The following is a 9,873-nucleotide window of genomic DNA, read 5'->3' as shown; positions in this document are numbered from 1 at the left end:
CTGCACTGGAGTCAAAGGCAGCATCTGAATCAGTTGTCTTGARGTTTGTCTGCGTGGCATAGAAAACTAACTTCAAAAGAAAATAGCATATTCAGTTTCCTCAATATCCTTCTATTAGTTAAATTCTGATCCTTTGAAACAGAATGTTATGGAGGTAGTAATAYTATTAGTCTGTGTGGAAACTGCTTGTTCTCATCCTTCATTTTCTCTATTTCTTTTATACTAAACTAAAGGTGGGACACATTTTTATTGATATGTTTCTTTGGTGCCTTGAGTAATGCAGTCCGTATTTCTGAATAGGACCCTAGGTGCTACTGAATGTAATAATAGCTGTAAAGGGAGTCTTGATATTCATTTCAGTGCAATCAGCTTTATCATATTGCATGAAATTTTCTGCACATACAARCTATCACCGTCCCTTCCTTCTGAAAACAATCTAAGCACAAATATTACAAAAATAAATTTAAAACTGCCAGCRCTCCTCCTCTCAAAAGCACATGGGAGCTGATGCTACGGTATCAAAAGAATAAATATGCTTTTGATGCCATAGAACCATATAGCATATATTTTACGATGAGTGATCTACACTGAATATTACATGTGGTTTTTGGTGTCGGACATAACACAAGTATTTCAAAATTTTTTGTGCATGTTAAATAAGCTAAAACAAAGCATATTTGACATGTTTTAGGTATGAACTGATTTTTGAAAGCAAAGGAATACTTTTAAAACTTCAGGTCTGAATTCAGCATATTTAAGACCAAGATCACCAGTCCAATTCCACCTGAGCTTGAGGCAGAGCAGTCTATCRATTTTTCTACTTGTTTTATTAATGAAATACAAAGGCAGCATTAATAGTGTTACAAAATGATTTTGTTTTTTGTCATCTTATTTTGTCCCTGGGAATATGTTGAGAATATTCCAGTCCAGCACAAGGCTCATCATCTAGAACTGGAATCAGGAGTGATTTCAAGGCAGTCCATAAAAAGAAGGCATGAAACAAAGAATATCTCATGTTAAGGAATTAAAATAACAATAGAACTAAGTGCCCTTCTGTGGAATTTGATGTAGTCAAAACCTGAATTACTTATCAATAGTGATGTTCTATTTCTTTTGCTTTCTCAGCATTTGTGGTGCTGAGACTTCAGCTGCCTGAGATCTGGAGTAGTAGATGTGAGGTACAAGTCTGAGACCATATTATGAAATGGACCTGACAAATTGTAGAAAATGCATGCGGTCAAGTCTCTAGAGTGTCTGTGAGAAGATTTAACTTAGCAAGAGCTGAGAAAAGAAATTAAGCAGGAACTTTAGTCACTGCTCTGTAACCCTGCTATTATATAGATTCCTCTCCTTTCCCTGACCCTCAATACAGGAGGTCCTGCTTTCCTTTGTTTATGAGGGTGAAGGCCTGAAGGGAATGAGTTAAGGAGGAAGAAGATTAAAGATGATTGTAGAGATTGCACTATATATTACTCCTATACACAGACTGGAAAACAAGGCAGGAGGGGAAATTCACCAACGTGMTACTGCTCCATCTTTCTTTACCATGGGTTTAAAAGAAAAGGGCAGAAGAATGAAGAGCAAAACGTGTGTAACATTTATATTCAGCTCTGGGTTGCTTCAGCCCGCAACTAGATGTGATTGCGTCTTTAAGGAGCACAACTTCTTATGTGGTGATCCTGGATTTTTGGCTTCCAGGTAGCCATCCACCTGGTACTAGCCAGTCAGTCCCTGTCTGATTATTGAACGCCAGTGACTTTCTCTGGCACAATTTCAGGTTAAGAGAGGAGGGAAGAGACACCGGTGCATGATGCCTGGAAAGGAATAAAGGATCCGATTTCAAGATCCTGGCTATACAAGAAGAGGAAGGGTGAAGGCTGGGCCTACACTTGACTTTTAGTCTTGCTTTAGAATCTAACATGCGTCTTGTGACTTAACCACAAAATACCCTTGCAAAACCAGGTTTCCTGCACTGCATTGCACCCTGGGCTCCTAAGCAAAACAACTTTGCACAAGCCATCAACCCAAACTGCTTGCTGCCTAATTAGATCACATCAGGCCGTGCTCCCACGACTGACTGACTTGTATCCAGGCTCTGCACAATCCTCATGGATTATGGTATATAGAGGTGACCAGTTGGGAGGATCAGTTACAGGGAGGATGAGAGAGGGAGGAGGACGTTCCCTGAAGGAGAGCGATAGAGACTGCGACAAAGCAGGCAGGATGGCTGCAACCACATTGAGGATTGTCAGGATTAAGACAGGCTATCCAGCAGTAGCAGCAGAAGACAGATTTCTAAAGGACATACTATGTCTGAGCTGTGCATAATCTTCCAACATACTAAAGTTAGAAGCTTCTTGTAAATAAAATGCTGAAGCAGGAGCTGTAGTACACTYATGATAAATGCTAAAATACTTAGCAGTGGTGTTCACAAGTGGTGCTACAAAGTTGTGACATATAGTGTGCATGATGCATCCTTTAGCTGTGTGACAGTCCTGTCCTAGTTGTACTTGATCTAAGTTGCTGTGTGGACAGAYGCACTGCAGTTGGCCTGGCCAGCTGTGTTGATCGGCTGGTGGGATCCCCAACTTCATGGGGCTCCTAGCTGGAGAGTGCAGACAGAAGGGCAGCTCAACAGGAGGCAGGCTAGGGCAATGCCTTCAATTTGGGCAGTAGTGAGCTCTCCCCAGATCAGGGGAGGATTTGTGGACTGTAGGAGCCAGTAGCTCTAGGCTTCTTTTTATTCTCATTTGTAGAGTGGGAGGTTTTGCATTCCTTTTGTTGTGGAGTGAAGTAATGGACATTTTAACTGAATTCATGGACAAGGTTTGAAGTAGAGTAACAGTTTCTGATTTTTGTTTTCTGCATATATCTGAACATCTCCACAGCATAGAGAGGCACTCTTACTGTGCAGTTGTCCGTACGTGCCAAGCCTGGATCTGGATTTTGCTAGTATTTCCTTTGAGAGAGCTATCTGAATTCAACTTTGGCCAGAGAGTCTGTCAAAGTGCCTCTCGAGAGAGAGAGATGCTAAGAAAATGCAGATGACCTGGTCTGTCTCTCAGCTTTCTGTGACAGACTGGGCTTCTACTGAACTGACTCCATTACTTACGGTTGATCTACATGGCAAGATTCCAGCTACCTACATTAATTGCCATTCTGTTTGCTTCTGTCCTCCCTGGAAATCTTCTAGGGATTTCATCTATCAYAGAAGCAAACAGTTCCTTGTAGTGCTGGGATGCTTGGATGGATGGATGGCTGCCTGGCTGGTTCTGCTTCTGGACAAACACTTTCGTATACAAGGATAAAAATGTTTGTATGCACTTTGCAGTAGGTAAATGTTTGTACTGAGTAGCAGATCTTTATAAAGAAGATTATTTTCTGTTGTAAAATGCATTAATCTAGCATTTCTCCCATTCCTATTTCTAAACCAARGTGGAATAGCCAAGCCAGGTGACAGATGCAACAAACCTGCAGTCTCCTACAGATAACTGTGTAGCTGGAATACAATGCAAGATAAATGAGATGCATGTTGTGCTGGCTTATCTGTAGCAGTAGACTTTGAAGAAAAACAAGTCAGCAGTTTGAGTATGCTGTTTTACTGCAGACCTACTTTGCAATGATAGAGGTTGCCATGGTCTGTCTGCTTTGCCACCAATCTACACAAGCCTGGCATGACCAGTTTTGAGGACAGCGGTCACCTATTTTCTGGGCTGATGTAAGGCTTTAGAAACAGATTCTTTGCAGCCAGAKCCATCAGCTGCCACCATGACAGGCTAGCTGCTGCTGAGTATTCTCAGCTTAGAAAATGGCAAATTYCCACTAGTTTGTAATGCTGATGAAAAAAAGTCTAACCAGCATACCAGTGTAGGCCTGATCTCATTGGCATCCAGGATTCAGCAATGTGACTGCACTGGCCTGTTATACAGATGTTATACTGGAATTACATGACAGGAACCTGGAACATGTCTGGTCAATGGTACCAGTTACAGGTTCTGCTACCATGCTGATAATGGAGCTACAATGCTGTTGCAGCCATCCTGCCTGCTTTGTCGCAGTCTCTATCGTTCTCCTTCAGGGAACGTCCTCCTCCCTCTCTCATCCTCCCTGTAACTGATCCTCCCAACTGGTCACCTCTRTATACCAGCACTATGAAGCTATGACTGATTTTCACCAGGATGTAGAACCCCATTTTTAGGCTATATGGAAGGTTTTATGGAGTAAGTGAATACAGTCGAGAGCAGATTGAGAAGGGCCTTTATAGACATACCAAAAAGGCCTGTGAGGTATTGTATGGTGCAGGCAGAGGGGATGCACCTGGAGAGCTCTGTGTGTGTGTATAAAAACTGGCAGTGGGGCCAGCAAAAAGCCTACTAAAACAACCCTGAGATGGCTTGGATATCTACACTTAGAAACAGTGTAGATATGGTCAAGAAAGTGGTTGAACATGAGAGAGCTCATCATTGTTTTCCCAAGAAGGAGGAATCTGCTTGCTCCATTCCCTGCTGTCTTCCAAAAAGAAATTCCCAGTGTTACAGAGGGGAAAAATCAAAAACTTGTTTATCAAGTTGATCTAACAAATAGGACAAGCTACAGCATTACAAGGCAAAACTTACTGTTTCCCAGGTCTTTGCTAACTTTGTCTTGCATCAGAGAAAGGGGATCTAGAATTAAAAAGAAGAACTGAAACACAAGCACTAAAAGCGTACCAAAGAGAGAGGTTAGMACACAGTCAAACTGATCTTTCTAAGCCAGAACTCTTTTGCAGCTTCCCCCACCAAAATATTAAGTAAGAGAACAAAGCCAAATTCAGATAATGCTGAGATGATTAGTTTCAGAACAAACATAAAAACAGACAAATTCAATTTGTGAGCAACTTGCCTACAGCAGAGGCACTTAGGTTTTCTCCAGAAATGGCAATTGCCAAGACTAAAATAAAGAATGTTTGCAGTCTGGACTGAACCCAATTCTAAGGAAATTCCTGGCTACTTTTAGAAAAAGCTGCATCCCAAAATTACCAGAACTCATATAAAATAAGCCTGCTTTTTACAACAGATGAACACTCATAATTCCAGTGGAAGTTAATGGGAGTTACATCTGATTTGCCCGGGAAAATCATACCCCCAGGGCAGGGGCAGGGGGAAAATGCCTTTAGATTGAAGAGAAGTCAGTGTAGTATTAAAACTCTCCCATACAAATGAAAGTGTAAAAACGCATTAAGACTAGGCTAATGGACATCACTTTAACGTTATTAGTTTGTTTACTAATCATGAGTAAAAAACACTCCTAGATAATAGTTACTTCATTAAATTTTATGAAACAGTTTGGCTGGAAAAAAGTAATTATATTTCACCTTTCTTATAAACTGTGTGCTTAGTACACAGCATGTATAAAAAATACAGTACTCGAGTTGTGGAAGGATTTGTTTGAGACTTTCACTGTATAACAACAAATTATACAGGAACAATTGAAATTCACTATAAAATAATATGAAAATCATTGCTTATATAATCTTTTAAATATTCTACAAGTATGTGTTCACCAACAAAACTGTTCTCTGCCCCTTAATCTGCCCCTAAGTATAAAAGTAAGTGGAAGATAATCTTCACTAAAATAAATTGCTTTCTGTGCTTTCCTTCACAGTTCCTTTGCATTATAAAAGCACACAGATTCACTGAGAATCATATTCCTGCGCAACTTCCAAATAGAAGCAAACATTTTTCAATTGGTATAGTGATTGCTAGATAACTGAAATTAGGTCATGCACYGTCTGAACACTGTGCCTAACGGGATGAGCCTATTAAACTATCCAATCACATCCTAACATCCATCTAAATAAACTGTAATRTAAATGATGACATAGCAACAGCAGCTTCCAAACAAAAGGAAGAGCTTAAAATACACAATCACTAGTGCATCATTTTCAAATGTATTTATGGGAATGAAGGGGAGGGAGAATTGATCGTGAGATCTGAGATGTGCAAATGAGGCAACAGGCAGCTTCCGTAATAGGAGCTCAGCTCTTTCCKAACTCCTAACCTCCCTCAGCAATAACAGAAAGCCTCTTGTCTATGAAGATAATCAGTAACTACTGYTGCTGTCATACATTCTTACAGAATATGAAATAGGCAAACATATGCTCTGATAACAGCGTCATTCAAGTTTTGTTTATGGAATGCCTGGAACTATATATAAATAGCATGCGGAGTTGCAATGTCATTGGATAAGAATGTAGCACTTTATCCTGAGCTTATTTAAGTCAAAGGACTTCAAAACAGTTTGTGTTGTGCCCTTAAGTACTGAACAGGTTTACATGAAACAAATCACAAGTAAACACTTAGAGTGTTTTATTTAATAGCAGTAAAAATTGATCATTATGAACAGTCTAGCAGGAAAGAGTAGCTGYTTATAACAAAAAAATGTAAACAAAATCTAGGTGCTCGTGTTCAAAATCATAATCCAAAATACTACTACTTAACTGTTACCTAACTATGGAGGAGCTTCAGCTCTGAAAGTCACTTGGGTGAAAACTTAAACCTCTCATTTGGTTAGCGATGCTTTTGAAAGGATGAGTCTACATTCGCAGCTGCCCAAAATTCCCCTTCTGCCCCTGGCTGGATGCACTTAGCCAAAAGTTCACTGAACTGCCTGGTTCTAGTGTACAACCCTATACTGACTGACAGCTCATGAGTCATGGGTGTTTCTCCTCCTTGGCCCACAAGAGAGACTCCATTACTTAGACGTTCTCAGAGCATGCCTCGTGCAAGCCGGTACGTTCAGGTTCTGTACAAAACACAGTGGGTTGGTTTGTTTGTTTGCTTGAAGTGCATCTGGACAACGAGATAATGGTGAAACTGTTGTTCTGGCATAGATCGTTGTTGCTAAATRTGGGAAGACCTGGTTCAAATTCCTCCTCAGTCTGAAGAAGTTCCTGGTGATATGAACCTGGTAACACYGTGGTGATATGTTGTAGTTCTAGCTACCTCTTCATCTCTCCATGTTAAAGACATGTTTCTGTGAAGAAAAAAGAACAGGGATTTACTATTCCAGAAGTATTCTGGAATTTACTATTCCAGTAAGTCTGGTGTTCAGGGCTTTTACCTACATGAAGATATGGGGATTCTGCTTCTGTATGTTACATGAGCACTTTTTAGGGACTGGACCACACTACTCCCTCATTGTTTTCTTCATGTTTTCACCCATGAAACYTAGATTATTATTCTTATCCTACATAAGGAACAGTTTCAGTAGGAAATAAGGAGAAGGARTGCTGTCCAATGTACCCTCAAGACTGATGATTTGGGAACTGGGAGGTAGGTTGAACATGCTCAAATTAAGTAGAAAGCAAACTGGTCTTTCTGCATCCTGGATAAATAAATACTTTTAAACAAGAGAGTGATCTTTTCTCTTTAAATACAGTATGTGAATACCTCACTTCAGGAAAGAAGTGTGGAACAATGACTCATGAGGATGGAGGACCACATCCTGCAGGAAAGGTGCTGAGCCCCCAAAGAGAAGGGTGGCTTTACATACAGCCATATTTTCTACATTTCTGTGTCAGAAGCTGTGTCATGAGTTTTTKTCTGTTTAACCTTCTTCAAAGGCTCCCTTCTTGCATCCCATATTACCATCTTTACCATACAGATAAATCATACTGGAAACTGAGAAGATGGAAATGACAAAATGTAAATAAATATTAAAATATCTTTTTACTGTATGGACAGATCATGACGCTATCTACTGCATGGGTATTCAGAAACACTCTTTTTTTCCCATATTAACTTTCTTTTTCATGYTATCACTGGTAACACCAAAGTATACATATAATTATGTATGCCAGTTAGGTCTTTTCACATCTAAACACAGTCTCATCTCATACAGCTTTAAACTCTTTCTTGTGCATTCTAAACCCCTTTGTCAGCAATTTGCTTTCTGTAGTAGCAGTGTTTAACACCACTGAAATCAATAGTTGGTTAGTTGTGCAATGCTGAACATGGTGGAATTTGCTCCAGATGCTTACTGTGACCTGTACATTTCTCCACTGTATCTTGTTACTAATACATTGTTTTTATTTTGATATTTTCATCCTTTGTTGAGCTGGTGACAGACATCAAACTAACAGCTTTCAAATTCATTGGCAGAGCTGGTATTTTATTACTTGAACTTCTAAATTAGTTTTAACAAAAATACAAAATATTCTAAAATAAAATCACAAAAAGTTGCAAACATTGTAAAATTTTCTTTTTGCAGAGACACTCAGATGCTGTATTTTTACTACAATTTACCAATAAACATTATAAGAATGTTTATATGGTAAAACATTGGCTGGATTAAACCGATAATGGGTCCTTGTTTCTGAATAGATTTTCAAGCTGTTTGCCAAATATAAATACTTCAGGTTTGTTTTGTCTCCTATTAACTGTAAGAAAGTATTTTAGGTCTACTTGAAAGAAAAAAGGGGAAGTTGTTCAAAATCAAAACAAATTGAACTATTAAACCRATGCAGAAGTAGTTCTTATCCAAGATATTTCACTTTGTTTATAAAATATTGTATCAGAACATGATTAACTTGACAAAAACTCTGCTATTCAAGAACTAAAACATATGAGCTAGAGATAACAGCAAAAACAACAGAGGGCCACACTGATGAGTTTCAGCACAGTCCAGTTGCTTTTCCCAGCCATCCAAGAGAGAGGGAAAAGAGGATTTGTACCTGTGATGCTCTAGTATCGACTTCTAGTGTTTAGGGATTTTCCAAGCAACAAGAAATAGTGTTGTAGGATATTTTTCAGTCTCACTGTCATGTTTTGAAAAACAACAGTGAAGCTGTAGAAAAATCTTCCTGAACTCAACATTTGGTAATTTGGGAATGCATGAGCCTCAGCCAAAGCGCTGGAGCTGCCAGATTGGCAATTACATTTCATTGGTTTTCATAACATGATTACTAGAGGCAGCAGGCTTAAAACAAACAAAAGCACCTGCTGGTCTCATATTATGAGGTTGGTGGGTGATAGCTGGAGTGGGAGTGTTGTCCTTAGACRTGAGAGTTTAGAGAAGCAAGGCAAGGTGTGCAGAGAGTGGGACTCCTCCCACTGCAGYGAAGGATGCCATGGGGCACAGAAGGCACTGCCCACTCTCACGTTTGAAGGAGAAGCAGCAAATATGTACAGATTGGGAACAACTGCTCCGAGGAAAATACTGATCTTTCACGCTTATCATTTTACACATCAACACTCCTATAAAAATACATTCAGCAAGCAAAAAGTCACATAGATACAACCACCATACCACCACACTTTGTGAGCATGGTTATGTGCTTAGACATTATTTTTTTCCCCATTTAGGGAAACATTATACTTGTATTTGACAGTCTACGAGATTATTTTTCTCACAACTTAGTGCATGTGCAGCARCAGTACAAATGTCCTGGGAAAAGCTTTGGTTCTACAAATGTACATAGATTAAAAGYAAATCGGTGGTCTCACTCCCAAGAAGACTTGAAATCAACCGYGTGCAGAAGCGGTTTGCAGAACCGGAACGCGCGGTGCCCTGACGATCTGGGAAGGGCACCAGCAGGGGAGCGCGACTACCTCTGCAGATCCAGGCCTTCTTCAGCCCCTCGGCAATGCAACGACCACCTACTGCCAACTCTTACTTTAGTTACTTTATACACGTGCTTGCTCCCCAGGAGCGACGCGCCCTCGCCGCAGGTGCCCGCCGCCGCGACACGGGGGCCGCGGCCGGCTCGGGCCCGGGAGGGCCACACGGGCGGACGGACGGACGGACACCTCCGGGCAGACCCGCGCCGCCGCCCCGCCGCTGGGGACTTGCCGCGTTTCGGCCCCGCGGCCCTTCCCGCCGCGGCTGCGGGAG

The sequence above is a fragment of the Rhea americana genome, unplaced genomic scaffold (assembly GCF_003343005.1).
Source record: "Rhea americana isolate MKP2758 unplaced genomic scaffold, rheAme1 scaffold_8, whole genome shotgun sequence".
NCBI lineage: Eukaryota > Metazoa > Chordata > Aves > Rheiformes > Rheidae > Rhea > Rhea americana.
The sequence above is the reverse complement of the archived record's forward strand: the minus strand, read 5'-3'. Positions refer to the sequence as shown.